Here is an 18,872-nt window from a genome sequence, read left to right on the forward strand (position 1 = left end):
GAGTATTTAAAAACAGAATGTAGGGGCTTCCCTGGTGGCGCAGTGGTTGAGAGTCCGCCTGCCAATGCAGGGGATGCGGGTTCGTGCCCCAGTCTGGGAAGATCCCACATGCCACAGAGCGGCTGGGCCCGTGAGCCATGGCCGCTGAGCCTGTGCTCCGCAACGGGAGAGGCTACGGCAGTGAGAGGCCTACGTACCGCAAAAAAACAAACAAACAAAAAAGAATGTATATATATGTATAACTGAACCAGTTTGATATACAGCAGAAATTAACACATTGTAAATCAACTATTTCAATTAAAAAAAAAAAAACTTGTAGAGCCCCTTCTCCTATTCATAGGCACCCTTCACCCTCCCAAGGCTGCATCTCACATTCCTCCTCCTCCCCCACCCACCAGGCCTAGGATCTGCTTCCTGTGAAGTCTCACCCCCACCCTTCTCATGCCACAAAAATCCAAGTTCAAGTCACCCACTACACCTCCCTCCTCCCCACCTCCACTCCTGCCCCATGCCCTCCCCTCTCACCCTCCCACCCTGACATTTCTTCCCCCATCCCTACCCCACTGCGTATTTTTTTTCTCTCTCTTCCTCCCCCTTTATGCCGCTCCTTTGGTCCTCTGTGTTCCTGCCTCTGCTCAGGGAACTTAAATGAGAAAATGGTGTACTATTTCCGCAGACTGCACTATGCCATCCTACCTTTGTCAAACCCGAAACCTCATCTTTCCTCGCTGATTTGGTCCTTTGTGAGAGTCAACATGGACACCAAGGATGGGCCACAAGAGGCACAGAGAGTCAGAAGGGCCCAGCCAGCTGGGGTGACGGGCATACTTCCCATTAAGGACACAGAGCACAGACAGATGAAAAAGCGGGTCTTCCCTGCTCCTAAGATGCCACCATGAAGGTCCTCACACATCAAGGTATCTCCTCTTTCAGGAGCACAGCCAACAGCCATGGCGAGAAAAGAAGCGCCTCTAATTTGATCTGACCTCAAAATTTTTTCACAGAGGACATGACCCAAACAATAAGGCAGTGGAGATGTAGCAGCTGGAATGGGGCAATGCACTCACCGGCCATTAGTTATGTTTATTATTTTAATGGGTCATAAAGTAATTAGAATTTGTCCTGTTTTTACTGGAACTATTTGGGAGAGGAGGGTTGTTCTAAAATAAATGTAATCCTCAGGCAATAAATCCGGAGTAAGCCAACAATGGCTCTGCCCACCATTCACTGGAAAGCATGCCATCAGGTAGCTCTGGGTTCAAATTCCACCTCTGCTACTTACTAGCTGTGAAACCCTGGGCCAGGAACCGACCCTGTCTGTGCCTCAGTTTCCTTGTCTGTTAACTCAGAATACTAAACCACCTAGAATACCTGTAACTGACCCTAGACACACCTTCACCATCATTATGTGAACTTCAACATGTCAGACAGTAATCTAAGTGCCTGATATGGATTAATTCATTAACACAACAACTTTCACTAGGGACTGTTGTGATCCTGTTTCACAGATGGACGGAGAAGTCGAGTAACTTGCCCAAGGTCACACAGCTGAGCAGAGGATGCAGACTTCACCCCTAGACGGTCTGGCTTCAGAGCTACACCATTCAATTGCTGCTGTTAGGCCCAGTGGCCAGCAAAGAGTAAACTGTTCAACAACTCACTCGCTAGCATTATCATAATAATATTGGCTTTATTTTGATAAACATGATTGCCTCCAGAGGGGTGATTTTATATTGCCTTTTTGAATTAAATTTCCGTCCCAGGAGCACAGAGCCTAGTGTAATCGCTTATGTTTCTGCCTGCTCTCCACTCGCATCCTATTGGAGAGAAAACCAGGCTCAGGGAACTGCTTGCCTGTGTGTGGCCTGATGGGTCAAGCTGCATGCTCTGGGCCAAAGAGGCTGGGGGGTATTTCCATTCCAGAGTTGTTGACAAATCTCTCGGTGGCTGGGGCCAACTGCAGAATGACAGCCACCACCTGTCTCTCTTGACTGGGGAGTGGAGGGGGCAGGCGGCCACGACACACAGAGAAAAGCTCCTCAGCCTGACGTACATATGCCCAGATCCGACCACTTCCAGGGGCCTGCACGCTGGACAGAGGCTGCCCTCCCCTGCCTGCCACTCCGGCTCCATCCCGAGCCAGCAATGACCGGTGCTGAAATCCAAGGTGCCCCAGGCAGCGGCCCCAGCCTTGCCCCCAGAGCTGACCAGCGTCTTCAGCTTGAATCTGGCAGCACAGAGCTCTTTCACTGCAGCGCGAGGGAGCTGTTGGGCTCTGGTTAATTGAAAGCTTCTCTCGCCAGAGCCTGAGCACGTTTGTCAGCAGCAAAGCGGAGATGGGAAGCACGGGGCCACGAGGAAGCCCCCTGCCCCACATGCTGACGCCTCCTGCCGCCCCACCTGGGGATGGGCTCCACTGGCCAAGTCATTCTGGCAGGTGAGCTGTGGCCTTCAGTCCCCCTGGGCCCAGACGCGTGCCTTCAGGATAAATCCAGTGCAGCATCACAGCCACCACCCCCGGAAATTGCGCCGTCAGGCAATCTCAGCCTGAACATGCCAACCTTGGGATCACAGACAAAATGTCATAGAAGAAAACACAGGGGATGGTCAAGAACACGGGCTTTGGGGCACCACAGCTCTGAGCCTGAATCAGTGATCTATTCTCAAGCCATGAGACCTGGGCGAGCTGCACAGCCCCTCGGCCTCAGTTTCTCATCTGTGCAATGGACAGAAGAAACAGGGTAGAACCCCAACCCTGGAGACCATGAGGGATGCAGGGCTGCAACAAACTAGATTCCCTACCATTCCAATCCTTAGATTTCACTAGAAAAGCATGGGCATGCAAAGGTAGTCCATGGAGTCAGAAGCCAGGATAGCAAGCACCTCTGGGAGGGCCAAGGGGGACTCCGGGGTACTGGTAAGGTCCTATTTCTTGATCTGGGAGCTGGTTATACAAGTGGACTCCTCTGCACACCTGCAGTACACGACACGCTTTCTGTACTTCGTTGCTCGTAGAATATATTTACTATAATCCAATTCTTTTAATTTACTAGAAAAACAAAAAAAGCTTTGGCACGGGACGTATAAATTGGCCTTTGTCCTCAGCTCAAAGCGAGAACTCTGGATCTGAACAAGCTGGTTATCGTGCCACATGGGCCCCTCCCCCCAGGGCTTATTCACAAAGCCATCCCATAAGGGCACAGTTGCACCTGCAGGCCGCCCAGTGGACTCAGAGACCATCCTATCCAGTGACGCCAGCCCATCCTCACTGACTTGCACAAATGTTCACCGAGCAGCTACTGTGGACCAGGCACGGACCCAGAGGAGAAGGAAACTAAGAACGCCCCTCCTTTCAAAAGGCTTATTTTCAGGCTCCTCCAGATGATCCCTGGGGCTTCCCCACCCCCCAGCCCTCTGGTGTAAACCACCCACAGTCCATGCCACACAGAAGCCAAGAACCATTTTTTTTTTTTTTTTTGGGGTACGCGGGCCTCTCACTGCTGTGGCTTCTCCCGTTGCGGAGCACAGGCTCCGGACGCGCAGGCTCAGCGGCCACGGCTCATGGGCCCAGCCGCTCCGCGGCATGTGGGATCTTCCCAGACCGGGGCACGAACCTGTGTCCTTTGCATCGGAAGGCGGACTCTCAACCACTGCGCCACCAGGGAAGCCCCAAGAACATTTTTAAGACTTTTATTCCCTCCAAGATTTTTTGAGGCATCCAGCACAGCAGGGCTGTGAAGACAGAGTACTGTCTCCACATTGAGTGTCTTAACCTCTCTGTGCCTCCGTTTTCCCATTCTGAAAATGGGAGTAATGACTACCCCTTAGGGTTCTGTGAGAGTTATATAAGACGAGTCAGTAAAATGCTTAGAATAGTGCTTGGCATATAGTAAGCACTCAATGCAGTCTGGCTGCTACTGCTTTTGTGATTTCTGAGAATTCCCAGTGAGTTGTGCCCTTCCCTACATCCGTCCATGAACTTTATCTCTGTCTTCCTTTTCCATGAAAACCCACTAACCCAGAGCATCCACAGTGGTCTCCACTGGTCATTTACCTTCTCAGCCCTCTCAGGAAGGGGAACCAAATAAGGAAGAGACTAAAAGAGAGACAGATGGAGAGAGGGAGGGAAGGTGAGGGAGGTAGAGAAGGTAGGAAGAAAACTCACCTTCCCTGTAAAGCCACTTCATCTGTGGCTCTGGTTCCTCCCAACATGTCCACTGTCCAATACAGTAGCCATAACCACATGTGGCTACCAAACACTTGAATTGTGCTATAAATATAAAATATATACCAGCTTTCAAAGACTTAGCATGAAATAAAGAATTAAAATATCTCAAGAATTTTTTAATATATTTTGGTTATACTGACCTATTATTAACTTCACCTATTTCTTTTTACCTTTTTTTTTTCACGTGGCTACTAGGAACTTTTAAATACCACGTGTGGCCTATAGTATATTTCTATTGGGCAGCTCTGTTCTAGCTTATCAAGGTGTCTTCCTACACAAAGGCAGTTCCCTCTTTCAAAGGAATTTTCATCCCAGTTCTTAAAATAAGTGTTTCCTCTCGACATGTAGATACCTTTTAGACCAAATTCCATGGATGGAGAAACTAAACCTGGAGTGATGAAGTGACCTGCAGAGGCTGACAAATCGTGGGGTGAGAATTCGACCCTGGGTCTAGCTCAATGCTGAGCCGAGCTCTTTCCAAAGCTGGATATGAATTCACCCCCGTCTCCAAATCTGCTCCCTGAGATAGCGGTCTCTCCATGCCGTCACCCCAGAAAAGAATGAACAACTAACATTCAGTTACTTGCCACCAGTGGGTGGCTAAGTTTTAAACAGTAAGATTCTTTGGTACCTTGTGGGGGTGGGGGGGGATATGGCTTAACCACAGTGTTGGTGAGCACTTGCAGAGGTAAGATCAGGATGTATAATATTCCCATGCCTTTGATACCCGGCCCTAAATGTCATCTCCAGTCTCAGCTCTTTCTTACACAGGATACACTCAAGGAACCCGGGATACTACAGAGCTCTAACTGTTACAGGAGGGGTCACCTTGGGCCAGGTGTGCCTCACGTGAAGCAAGAGTGAATCCTCTCCATATCCCATGATACCTGGATTCTTTATGCCCATTTTACAGATGAGCAAACACACTCCCAGGAAGGCTCCATGATTTGCCCAGTCGTCCAGCTAGGAAGTGGCAGAACTGGAATTCAATCCCAGTTCCTGTTAACAACTACGAATCCCCCCTTCATTTCACACTTACCAGCCTTTGCTCCTGTGGCCCCCTGTGCTAGAATCACCTCTTCCCCCAGCGAGGTCTGGCTCAGACCACCTTTTCCGTAAAGTCTAAACTGCTCTCTCTCTCTTCATAAAACTAATCACTCCTTCCTTTGGTCACCCATGAACTTTAAACCCCATCTATCCCGTACTTTTCACAGGGTTGGAATTCATTGCTTACATGTCTACTACCTCCATGACAGCCTGAGCGTCTTCAGAGGAGAAGCCAGGCCTTGTCCATATGTACAGTTTCAGTTCCTGGCACAGTATCAGGTACATAGGAATTACTCAATAAATACCTGTTGACTGAATGAAATAATCAACCAACCCATCTTGACACCCTGGTTTTTGTTCTGAGTCCCTTTTACCAACCAGCTTCCCTTTCCGGCATTCCCATGTTCCTCCCCATGGGCGGCTTCTCCACCAATCTGTTTGCATGGAGAGAGGCCAAATGCATTGCTTTCGACGGCAGCTTGGTAACACCAATTGTCACCTCTCCACTTTTATTAATTGCTGGGTTAACCAAGCACTCCAAATTGTGCCCACCCATGCTAACATGAAAGCATTTCTGGATGGCCAAGAAAACAAGGTGTAAGCTGAAGCAAAAGGTAAAATCTCACAGCCTTGTGGATCTTGCACAACTGCCATATATTTCAGGACCTTTGGGTCTAAGTCAGATGGGATGGAAGAATCGTCTTGATCAAAATCTCAGCTTCTACACAGCAAATAGGTATCAGAGTGAACTTAGGGAATTCCCTGGTGGTCCAGTGGTTAAGACTCCGTGCTTCCAATGCAGGGGCCGCAGGTTCGATCCCTGATTGGGGAACTAAGATTCTGCATGCCGCACAGTGTGGCCAAAAGAGAAGAATGAACTTTGATGTACGTCCTCATCTGAGCCCTGTCACCGTCCTATGAGAGCTGTTATTATGCCAGCTTTCAGATAAGGAAACTGAGGCTCGACTGAGAAATTTACTACACATTTGCCCAGGGTCACCCAGCTGCATGAGATGGAGCTAAGATCCAGACTCACTCGTCTTCACTGCAAGAGTCATGCCGAGTCCCTGCCACCCAGGACCCGACAGTCACACTCCTGCCTCTTCCTTGTGGCCTGGCTCACCGTCCCAGACATACCAGCCACATTCTGGTCACTTCAGTGAAGCAGGCTGCCCTCACACAATTGATGTTTTCCTTCCTCCACCAAAGTTTTACCTAACCTTCCAGACATCACAGCCTAAGATGTTTTCATCTGAACCTTTGGCAAGATCTTGCTTTCCAATTCTGAAACAATTTTCATAGGAACATTTTTGTTCCCTCTTAGGACACAGATATTGGAAGCAGATGCCTCCCTGTCCCTCATTTATGCCCACAAAAATACGTACCATTTTGTGGGCAGTAAACACCAGAGCAGAAGGATGGAAGGAAGAGGGAAAGATTTACTATATATGTGAATGTACTTTTTGGCTTCTGCTTGCAAAGACTGGGTACCAGCCTTCCAAATTGTCCCCTTCTACTTTACAAGTAGCATTTTTTTTTTTTACATTCAATTAAGATGCCACAGAGGCCACTAGGCCGACTTGTGATGACATTCCCTGACAGGCTCCCATATGGAGAGTCTAATGTTCCAGATGCCTTCCGTGTACCAGGTTTCCAGAAGCATAGTTACCAGCCCCCTGGGGCCAGAAAAGGAGTTCCGCACACGAGACGCACCACATGGCTTATGTCCAGCTTAACAAGCAAACTGCTCAAAGCCTCCAACAGCCCAGGAGCCCCCAGGGGCCCCTGTGCAACGTCGGCAGGTGAAGTCACCTCCAGCCCTCGAATGAGCAGGTGGAGAATTGGAAGGGAAGGTGAGCATCTGTGGGAAGGCTGACCTGAGTCTCACTACCTAGAGAGGAATTTGAGAAACGAAGGTCAAACCATTAGAATAACCAAGTCTCCCAAACGTGCGTAATAAACTGACCCCTTTAAAGGGGAGAAGGACGCTGGTTAAAAAGCACAGGTCTTACTTTTTGAAACTGCGTTTCCCTTGCAAATGAGCTCACCTAAGAATCACAGCAAGGTTTTGCTTTGTTATTTATCCTAAAACTATAAGCCCCCAATTTAAAAAGTACTGTTGAAAGAACAGCTTCCTGGGAATTCCCTGCTGGTCCTAGGACTCTGTGCTTTCACTGCTGGGGGCCTGGGTTCAATCCCTGGTCAGGGAACTAAGATCTCACAAGCCACGCCAAGTGGCCAAAAAAAATTTTTTTTTAAGTACTGAAAGGAAATAGCAGCTTCCCCTCTCAGAATATACAGATTGTGGAGCCATGGATCCCATTTTGAGAAAGACTCATCTACAGTGTTAATTTCACCTTGGTTCAGCCTGGACTGTTCAGGAAACAAGTTACAGCACATCGTTACAAGGGGTTAAAAGGCAGTGGGTGAAATCAGGGGCTGAAGTTGGGGGTCGCGCTCCTGTGCGTGGACAGGACGACACTGACCTCTGGGGCTTGTTCTCCAGGACGCTAAGCTGATGCTGCAACAGCCCTCAGGGCCGTAACAACCAGGACGGACACGGATGGACATGGAGCAAAGTCCTCCCCAGCACCCTTTCTGCACCAGCAACACCGCCTCTGTCCTTTGATATTCCTTGTCCTTCTGCATCAAGACAAGGGCCAATGACCTAGTGCAAATGAGCCTGTGTCTAAAGCTGGCCCAGCTTCTATCCAGATCTGCCACGCCACTAGCACCCCTGTCCCCAGCAGTCAGAAAGGGCGCAGGGGACTTCCTAGCAGGGGACATGGTTAAAGCGTAGGAAAAACACCCAGGATGAAATTCTACAAGGAAAGCAGGGGTCCTCTTGTTAAACAGCAATGCTGACCCTTGTCATATAAAGTAACTAAAGAGGGGTAAATAAAGCACTTTGCAAATCCAAGTTCCATACATTCCACAGAGCAATAAAATGCACTTAGCTACCTCACTCCAGCATCGCTAGTATATTCCTGAGATGTGATCTTGCGCCAACATGTGCACATTCCCTGCTTACAGAACTGAGACGAAATTTTGATTTTCTTCCACCCTTCTCCTGCTTTCTCTGCTAGGATTACCTTGAACTCCAGGAGCCCAAAATTATGGGGATTTCAGCAGACGGATCAAACACTCTTTTTAATTTATCGCTCCATAATCCAATTTTCTTCACGTTGGACCACAAATCGCTAGGCCTCTTCACAAATCCACAGAGGCCGTGAGACGTGACATACAGCTGGACGAATTATGTGGAAAATGCGAACACTTGTCACTTTGGGCCCCAGTTTCCGAATTAGTAACTCAAGAAGGTCGGGTTAGAACTTCTCTAAAGACCTCCTTGGCCGCCAACACTGGAGGAGCCTATGCAGTGGGAAGTTATCTTTATATTTCAGCCTCAGCAACTTAAGAGCCTTCCCCTACAATATGATGGAAGCAACAACGCATAAACCTGCAAGGCCAGCATCATGAGGGCAGTGCCCCTCCAGAGCCAGGCCAATGCTTGATTACCACTTTGTAACCATCCTGTGCAGCAGGTTTTATTATCTCCGCTGTAGCACTGAGAAAATGAAAATTCAATGAGCGTGAGTAGCCCACCCAGGATCACAGAGATTGTAAGCAACAGAGACCTGGAATCAGCTATTTCTCAATGCCTCCCATCACTGTAGCCCTAGCCAAGTCACCCTCATGGCCTGCCTGAAATGAAGCCCCTCCTACATGGCACCCCTGCCTCCACCTTTGCTCCCTATGGGCAATTCTCAACATAGGAGTATGCAAACTCTTACCACCACCACCACACACACACACACACACACACACACACACACATGCACACGCACACACACGCTACCCTCCCTCAGCTAGAATATAAGCTCCCTGAGGACAAGAACTTCTAACACTCAGTTTATTAAACAGACCCACTGTGCTGAGAGCAGTGCCTCACACACAGTAGGATTCAGTAAATATCTGTGAGATGAATCCGAAAAAAAAATTAAGATTTGAATGCAGGTCTGCCACAGGGTGGTCTCTGCTCACACTACCACCTCTCTCCCCCCAACCAGAGCGTTAAGCCCCATGAGGGTGGGAACTGAGCCCACAGAATGGGCCTCGGTCCACACGGGTTTCCTCCCATGGACTAGTCATTAGTGAGCCTTCCCTCCAGGCTGTGGCAATGCATCACTTTAAAGAAAGCACTTGTATATTTGCAAACAACACGGGCCTGGGACACTGTACGCGGGACCTCTTTCCTCTGCTGGCATTAAAGAGCGTGCTCTTCACACACGATGCTCAGGGTGACTCTGTCCGGGAGAAGCTGCTCTCATATCTACCCCCGCCTCTCTTCTGAGGTCCCAGCACCGTGTCAGCCCCACAGAGGGCCTTGGAAGGCCGGGGCCACGTCCAAGCAACTGTGAGTTTGGCTGGAGCATCATAACGATGCGAGGGATCAATCAGTGGGAGCCGAGCAGGACCAGATGCAGGAGGCCCTCAAAGGCCAGATGCCACCGCCCCACAGAGCAGCCAGATTCTCCAGGTCACCGCTTACACTGCTGGGGGCCGCAACCCAGCCTCCGATCTGCCTGCCCAGGGAAGGGAGGCCTCCCCCTCCCACCAAGTCACCATCTTGGTGGCACACACGTGCCAACTCCGAAAGCCAAGCCTCCAAGGGACAGTGACAGAAGCGTCTCCAGTTTTCCCGAAGACTCAAATCCACCTCCTTCCTGGCTCTGAAGCCCAAGCTCCCTGCGCTTCTAACGTGCGTGCCCAGCATAAAGATAGAGTCACCTGAGCCTGTGATCGTACCAACAGCATGTGCATCAGGGAGACCTTCCACCAGAAAAGTCTTTTTTTTTTTCTGGGACGCGGGCCTCTCACCATTGTGGCCTCTCCCGTTGCAGAGCACAGGCTCCAGACGCGCAGGCTCAGCGTCCATGGCTCACGGGCCCAGCCACTCCGCGGCATGTGGGATCTTCCCAGACCAGGGCACGAACCCGTGTCCCCTGCATCGGCAGGCGGACTCTCAACCACCGCGCCACCAGGGAAGCCCGAAAAGTCCTTTTAATAAAAGAACAGGTAAGCGTCTGCGAGGGCTAGGAGTACTAAGTGGAATGTGTGTAGGATGAGCGGGGCAGTTTTCTAATGATAACTCCTTTTCATGCCAGTGCCCTGATTAAACACTACTATCCCCACTTCACCCACACAGAAATCGAGGCTCAGACGATACAAAGTCACCCACTCCAGCCAGGCAGTGCTTTCAAATCCCATGTACACGGCACAGGAGGTGTGTTTCACAAGCAACACTGCCTTCAATAGAACTGAACAGAATCTATCCTTTTTTAAGTTGCTGAAATTACAGTTAAGTTGCCACTAAGCCACTTCATCACAAGCTGGTATCCTAGATGACCCCCGGCGGAAGGCAGGGGGCAGCTGAAACCCCAGACTGGAGCCCAGGAGCACCGTGGGAGGCAGATGCCCTTCCCTTAGATGGCAAGTGGCATGGTGGAGGGAACACGGCCTTGAAGTCCTGAGCTCCCAAGGCAAATCAATCCCTCTAAGCCTCAGTCTGTTCACCTATGAAATGGGACTGTTTGCCCATCACCTGGTTGTGGGAAGGACCTTGTGGTTCTGATGAAGCACTAAAAGGCCTGTTAATGTGCTTTATGGCCTGTAAAAAGCTATTAAAACAAAGTTATAATTACGATGAAATCTAGTGAGTGATGCCCATTAAGAGGCTGAGCTTTTGGCATAAGCAGTTCAGCTACCCTGGGGGTGAGCGTGAGCTCACCGGAGCTACAACTTCCTCCTGCTCAAGCCTGGTCTCTCCAAACATCATTAAAAGTCAAAAATGCAGCCCCTTACAAGGACCTTTCAAGAAACATCAAACCCAGAGAGTGTAGCCCTGAATTACAAACTCCCCCTTCAGTCTCTCAGGTAAGGAAGAAGCCAAGGTGAGTTCCAGGCTGCAATCTCTCCTCTCGGATCCAGAGGACGCTGGCCTGGGGCAGTCCTGTCCCTGGTGCTCAGCAAGGACACATGGACCCAGTACTTTCCTTCTCCTTCAGCTCTGAGGTAGGTCATTCTCCCGCAGGCAATCCCTCTTTTTTTTAAAATTCTTTATCAAATTCTTTTCCCATTTAGGTTATTAGAGAATATTGAGCAGAGTTCCCTGTGCTACACATTAGGTCCTTGTTGTTGTTGTTGTTTTTAAATAAATTTATTTATTTTTGGGTGTGTGGGCTTTCTCTAGTTGCAGTATGCAAGCTTCTCATTGCAGTGGCTTCTCTTGTTGCATAGCACAGGCTCTAGGAGCACAGGCTTCAGCAGTTGTGGCACGCGGGCTCAGTAGTTGCGGCTTGCGGGCTCTAGAGCACATGCTCAGTAGTTGTGGCGCACGGGCTTAGCTGCTCTGCAGCATGTGGGATCTTCCCGGACTAGGGCTTAAACCTGCATCCCGTGCACTGGCAAGCGGATTCTTAACCACTGCGCCACCAGGGAAGTCCAGGTCCTTGTTGTTTATTTAAACATAGTAGCGTGTACATGTGTACATGTACACATGTACATGTCAATCCCAACAGCAGGCAATCCCTCTTACACCATGTTCCTCAAACTTGAGTGACCAGCAGCCACCTGTATGGAAAAGAAGTTGGCAAGGAACTCTATTTTGGCTTAAATCGTTTTTATTCCAGTATTATATAAGCACTAAAATGTAAAATATTAAAATAAAAAAAATTTTAAATAGTCAACTTGGGAACACGGCCTCAAAGGTCTTTAAAAACACAGAAGGCAAGTTTCTACGTGGGCAAGGTGGTGAGAGAGGGCTGAGGAAATGGTACATAAAGTGAGAGCAGGAATTATCCAGGACCGGGGCTGGCAGTGGCGGGCAGGGGCAGTGAAGGAAAACAGAATTCCAAGCCAAGAGAAGAGACAGCATGAGCATCAAATGAGGGACACAGGCCCAGAACTGGTGACTCTAAAACAGCCTTGAAGCCAAAGTGCCTTCACAAGGTGCTTTGTTGTGGTTCAGTTCAACACTAAACAAGTTTAAATTGACTTAAAGTGACAGTAGATGCTAAGCCTAAACCATCACTCTCCCGAGACGGTATGGCTGGCTCTGCTCAGATCAGTCGGGTTCTTCTGAGATCGGTGCCCCCAGCCTCGTGCCTTCCTGAGGTTGGAAACACCGTGGAACCACCCGGATGCTCCCTTCACACAGTCAGCCTCCTCCATCCTTCCTTCCTGAGCTTTCCTCAGCTCAAGAGGGACCATCTGGTGCCCAAGCAATGACTGACTCATCGGTGCCCATCCAGCGGTATTTGGTTATTCGTAGTCAGGCAGATGACCCAGAGGACGCTTGCATTAATTTGAGATATCATCAAAGTGTCGATTTCTTAAAATGTCAATGAAAGCCAAAAAGTTAATTTAAAAAAGTGACTCAGAGAACACCTGCAAGCCCATGAAGGAACACTGTTTGAGAAACAGTTCATAGTGAGTCTTCTGCCCTCTTCCATTTTGTCAAAATCTTCGACAACCTCCAAAAAACCCCTCCCTGCTGCATTTTCAACTGCCTCTCCGTGGCCCTTCCAATCCAGGAAATGCTGTGCATTTGGTGGGTCAATGTAAGAAGAATGCTTGTATATCATGGATGGGAGTGAGAAAGTGGCCAACGTTGGAGGCCCTCCTACCTATAAAGCACCTTCAAATATATCCTCACGCGATGCTCACAACCTTGGAAAATATTTCACCTGTTTTAGCGGTGAAAAAACCAGCAGTGTTTTTAGCAGATTAAAGTCAGACACACAGTCAAGGGCCCGATTTATTTTTTCTATTTCTTTTTCTTTTTTCTTTTTTCGGCCACACCATACAGCTTGCGGGATCTTAGTTCCCCAACCAGGGATTGAACCTGGGCCCTCAGCAGTGAAAGCATGCAGTCCTAACCTAACCACTGGTCTCCCAGGGAAGTCCCTCCTCTTTTTTTTTTTTTTTTTTTTTTAGTTGGTTAACAATGTTGTATTAGTTTCAGGTGTACAGCAAAGTGACTCAGTTATATACGTATATTCTTTTTCAGAATCATTTCCCTTATAGATTATTACAAGATATTCAGTATACTTCCCTGTGCTATACAGTAGGTCTTTGTTGTTTATCTATTTTATATACATAGGGTGTATATGTTAATCCCAAACTCCTCATTTATCCCTCCCCCGCATTTCCCCTTTGGCAACCATGTTTGTTTTCTCTGTGAGTCTATTTCTGTTTTGTAAATAAGTTCACTTGTATCATTTTTTTAGTTTCCACATATAAGTGATATCATATGATATTTGTCTTTCTCTGTCTGGCTTACTTCACTTAGTATGATAATGTCTATGTCCATCCATGTTACTGCAAATGGCATCATTTCATTCTTTTTTATGGCTGAGTAGTATTCCATTGTATATATGTATCACATCTTCTTTATGCATTCATCTGTCGATAGACGCTTAGTTGCTTCCATGTCCTGGCTATTGTAAATAGTGCTTCTATGAACATTGGGGTGCATGTATCCTTTCAAATTATAGTTTTCTCTGGATATATGCAAGGGCCTGATTTAAATCGAGGTATTGCCTGACCCTAAAGCTTGAGCTTCATGCAGGATCCCATCTCATTCCCCCGAAGAAAATCCTACCTTTTGAAGAACCGGGTGCAGTGAAATGACAGGGGCCTCCAAAACTCTCCCCGAGCTCCTCTCCTAAGCGCCATGGTTCTTTTTTTAATTACATAAGCCTTTCTTCAAGCCCCTTCATCCAATATAAATGAACACGACTCTTATTTAATCTTCTCATCTTTCTGTTTTAATTGTCAGGTTTGCAAGCATAGCTCTCTGACAGTTCTCGTGGCAAAAGCCCAGGAAGGCAGCTCCCTCTGGGGCTAGGCAGACTTGTGCACCGACCAGCACTCCCCAGCACCATTTGTGACATCCTTCTCAATGGGAGAAAAGAAAATGTATGCTTTGGAGTCCATCCATTCATAACTTTGAGATTTTGGAGCTGGAATAATACATTTTTGGAAACTCTGCAAAATGGCTACCATAAATAAACTTTTTTTTTTCTTGGTCCCTTCTGAAGTTCTAGCAGTGGCGAAAGTCACTCTCTTCAAATGGGGCCTCTGTTCAATCAACTTATGTCAATGCCACTGACGGAGAACATTCGAGGTGGGGAGGTGGGCTCTGGGGGTCCCCAGGGGAATCACCCAACCCTCACAGAGGGACCGACATAAAATGCCAGCATCACAGACAGGTTCCAGCTGCTAGTTTCTCCAGAAGAGGATGGGATCATTTGAACCAGACCTTAAGTGGAGAATGGTCTTGAGTGACCAGAAGATGCAGGAGGAGAGAAGTGGAGAGAAGTACATTCATTTCTTGGGTACTTACCGAGTGCTCAGTGTGGAAAAGGTACTAAGCTTAGGACCAGAAATACAGTGTGGTCCAGGAAAACAGACACGGTCCCTACCCTGGTAAAGTATGCAATCTCACGGGATAAACACATAGGCAAACAAACTACCTGCCATGTCAGTGCTGAGAGGAAAGCCCCCAACCAGGTCCTCAGCGCAGGGGGAGAACAATGGTGGTCAGCCCGGCACAGAGAAGGGGATGGGGGACTAGGGGCCCATGAGTGCCTGCTGGGTACCAGCACAGAGACAGTACAGCTTAGGTTCGTGAAGAGCATGAGTCTGGGGGGTTCAAATCCTAGTTTCTCCCACTAACTAGCCCTGTAATCTGGGCAAGTTATAAACTCCATGTTGTCAAGTGGGGACCATCATCATGTTTATCCCATTGTAAGGTGTTTTGGTGAGAACTTAAAATGTCAAATGAATCCATTCATACAGAGGTTTAAAGGAGCGCCTGGCACATAGTTGGTGCTTTAAAAAAAATTCTAGCTACTGTCTTTTTTTAAATTAACCTGTACAACTCTAGGATGTGGATTTTTTTTTTGTATAGTTGATTTACAATGTTGTGTTAGTTTCAGGTGTAGAGCAAAGTGATTCCTTTATACATACATATATGCATTCTTTTTCATTATAGGTTATTCCAAGATATTGAATATAGTTCCCTGTGCTATAGAGTAGGTCCCTGTTGTTTATCTATTTTACATATAGTAGCATGTATCTGTTAATCCCAAATCCCTAATTTATCTCTCCCCCCCGCCTTTCCCACTTGGTAACCCTAAGTTTTTTTTCTATGTCTGTGAGTCTGTTTCTGTTTTGTAAATAAGTTCATTTGTATCATTTTTTTAGACTCCATGTATAAGTGATATCATATGATATTTGCTTTCTCTGTCTGACTTACTTCACTTATTAATCTCTAGGTCCAACCATGCTGCTGCAGATGGCATTATTTCTTTTTTTTTATGGCTGAGTAATATTTCTAGGATGTGGATTTTATCCCTATTTCACAGGTGAAGAAACTGAGGCTCAGAAAGCTGTTAAGGAACTTCACCAAAATCTCACAGGTAAATGCTGGAGCCGGGATTCAGATTTGGGTCAAGAGTCTCCAGTAAATAGTTTCAAAAACCTTAAGTTCTGGGTTACCAGAGGATAATTCAGGTTTATCTTATATCTGCACAATTCCTAGGACTATTCAAAGGATCATTATCTTGGTGATAAGCCAGCCTTATTAGGCAACAATTCCTCAAGTTCTTTAGGACAGAGTAGGTTCCAATTCCTTTTGCTGTGCTGCCTCAGTGTCCCTAAAGGGACAAGCATTGGAAAATTTGGAACGAAAGAGGTGAAGAGAATGCAGAGACTCAAATTTTCATAGCTTTACTGGTCAGAGCAGCTCAGAAGGTTCACGGCCAGTGCCTCCCTCACCCAACAGATCAGAACAATAAACATTTACAACAGAGTATCTACCATGTTGCAGAAGCTATAAGCTGTAAACTTGCATCTCCTCTGCACGCAAGCCACTTGTGCCTCCCTTGTCTAGTTCAGACTCCTCATCTGAGACTCATTCCAGAGTTTACCACTTCTAGAAGGTGTTAACCTTTCTAGGTTATATCAAGGGCACCCACTCTGTGCTCTCCCAAATAGTTATATTTCCTATCTCTCCACCACTGACCTTGACTGTTTCCTAAGAGTCAGCTCAGGAATCTGTCTCCCTACCAGGCTATGACTTCCATTCGGACATGGATGACGCCATTATTCGTTTTTAAGATATTTATTCATATTTTCCTTGAGCAGACATCTTTTGAGCACCTACTCTGTGCCAAGCCTCATACTATGTGCTGGTGATAGAGAAATTAATGGAGAGGATGCCAATCTAACAGGAGAGTCAGGTGCAGGGAGTGGAATGGCACTCTGATGTCACTGCTTGGTTTTAGCAAATAACCTCCCCTCTCTGGCTTGGTTACTTTATCTGGAAAAAATGGAATTAAATGGAGTTATCCATTACTGTCTCTTGAGATGATGATGATGATGATTACATGAGATCATGCCTATAAAATGCTGAGCAAGCAGATCCCTGGCACTCAGCAGGTAAGCCAAATACATGCTGGATCATTCTTTGTAATGAGAATTGTAAATGTTGGCTATTATCAAACGGAGGTGTTGCTTTCTCAACATAGCTTTGAGTCTTTATTTTTTGGTAGCAAGGTCATTAGATATTTAATGGAAAATTGGCATAGTGTTTTGGCTCTGATGAGAAATCAATTTTGAAATATCACATATTTTAAACTCAGAAACCTAGTCAATGCCTCTCTATTCTAAACTTTGATAACATCATCTAAAAACACCTTTTCAAAAGCCCACCCCCTCATGAGGCTTTCTCTGATCACTCACCCAGAAGACTCTCCCTCCTTTTTTTTTTTTTTAATTGAAGCATAGTTGATTTACAAATATTGTCTTAGTTTCCGGTATATAGCAGAGTGCTTCAGTTATACTGAATCAGATTCTTTTCCATTATAGGTTATTCCAAGATATTGGATGTAGCTCCCTGTGCTATACAGTAGGACCTTGTTGTTTATCTATTTTATAAATAGTAGTTTGTATCTGCTAATTCCAAACGCCTATTTTATCCCTCCCCCTCCCTTTCCCCTTTGGTAACCACAAGTTTGTTTTCTGTGTCTGTGGGTCTGTTTCTGTTTTGTAAATAAGTTCCTTTGTATCATTTTTTTAGACTCCACATGTAAGAGATATCATATGATATTTGTCTTTCTCTCTCACTTTCTTCCCTTAGCATGGTAATCTCTAGGTTCCATACTAAGAGATTGCTACAAATCTACATGTTGCTACAAATGGCATTATTTTGTTCTTTTTTGTGACTAATATTCCATTGTGTGTGTGTACGTGTGTATATATATATATATATATACATATATATATGTGTATATATATATATATATATTACATCTTCTTTATCCATTCATCTGTCGATGGACACTTAGGTTGCTTCCATGTCTTGGCTATTGTAAACAGTGCTGCTGTGAACATTGGGGTGCGTGTATCTTTCCAAATTAGCAGAAGACTCTCCCTACTTAAACTCCCCTTACTGAGTCCTTTCTTAGGGCACTTTAGCACTTTCTCTACCTTGTACGAGTCAATGAGCTTATCCTGGCCCTCCCGCCACCATCACCAAACTCCAGGACTTCTTTCAAACAGGATCCACATCACACAGGAGTCATATCACATCCCACTATATCAGCCATCTGCTGCATAATCATGCTGCCTAACACGCCATCCCTGAAAGCAGTGTCTTAAGGCAACAATCATTCATTTTCACTAATGCATCTACAGGTCAGCTGGGACTTGGCTGATCGAGGGTGGGCTTGGTTTCTCAATGAAGACTCTCGGGTTAGCTGAGCAGCTCTGTTCCAAGTGTCTCCCATCCTGCTTCTCCTTGGACTACCAGGGTAGGCTGTTCTTGCAGCAAAGGCAAAGAGGCAGGAAAAAAAAAAGGAGAAACACTCAAGGTCTTCTAAGGCCTAGGCTCAGATCTAGCACACCACCACCTCTGCTTTATCCTTCAGGTCAAAGTAAGCCACACAATTAAGCCCGAAGTCAAAAGTCGCAGAAATATACTATGATCTTTGGCTAGGAATTCAGAAAGGTGTGAAGAATTGGGGTCATTAATACACATAGAGAATCATATCCACCACCCAGGTGCCTCGTACATATAAAATAATCTTCAGGCACTGAATGAATGAATAAATAAATGAATGAATACTGAGTAAATTTCAGAGCCTTGTCAAGACATGACAATTTACCAGCAGCCACTTTAAGTCCTAAATCTGGTACATCTGTACCACTCTCCCTAAATTTTAGTTTGTGGTGGGTCCCTAGACTCCACTGTACTTTAGCTGGAGAGGTGGAATTTCAAAAACTTGTAGGTACACATTGTTATTATTTTATGGCTCTCTGATTACGAAGGGAATCGATATATCTATTCACACTTGGGAGCCCATATGTGCACACACATCACACCCTCTCAGTAAAAGAAGAAAAACGTGACACTGTTTTTCATATGTGGGGTGAGGGAGGGGATGAAGAGAGAGAAGGTGAAAAGGTGACTTTGAATCAAACCTACAGTGGTTAATTTCCATTTAACTACCTAGCTGAGACTAGAGGT

The sequence above is a fragment of the Lipotes vexillifer genome, unplaced genomic scaffold (genome assembly GCF_000442215.2).
Source record: "Lipotes vexillifer unplaced genomic scaffold, Lipotes_vexillifer_v1.1 scaffold374, whole genome shotgun sequence".
NCBI lineage: Eukaryota > Metazoa > Chordata > Mammalia > Artiodactyla > Lipotidae > Lipotes > Lipotes vexillifer.